Here is a 379-nt window from a genome sequence, read left to right on the forward strand (position 1 = left end):
TAGCTTCGCAAACGCTGCCTCGTAGGTCCGCCTCCCAAGGTTTGGCCCCTCCTCCCACCCGTAAGCTCCTCCCCTGGTCCTCTCCTCCTCCCCGGCTTCCAAATCTCTCTTCCCGCCCCCTTCTCTATTTCTGAACAGGCATGTTTCGGGCAGCTCACCCAACTCCTTAGATTACTATGGGATCCGTAGGGTCCTGAGCGTCGGAGTAGCAAGAAAGCATAGCCCACGAAGGGACTGAATTCAGAAGAAAACTCGAGATCTGCTGAGGAATTTATTTATTTATTTTTTTTAATCCTGGTGGTGCGAGAGAGGAAGACAAGGTTGTGAGGCCCGGTCGAACGCGCGGCAGCGCGAAGGCCCCCTCAGGCGGCGCTGAGGG

The sequence above is a fragment of the Bison bison genome, unplaced genomic scaffold (genome assembly GCF_000754665.1).
Source record: "Bison bison bison isolate TAMUID 2011002044 unplaced genomic scaffold, Bison_UMD1.0 scf7180017864381, whole genome shotgun sequence".
In the NCBI taxonomy this organism is placed as follows: domain Eukaryota; kingdom Metazoa; phylum Chordata; class Mammalia; order Artiodactyla; family Bovidae; genus Bison; species Bison bison.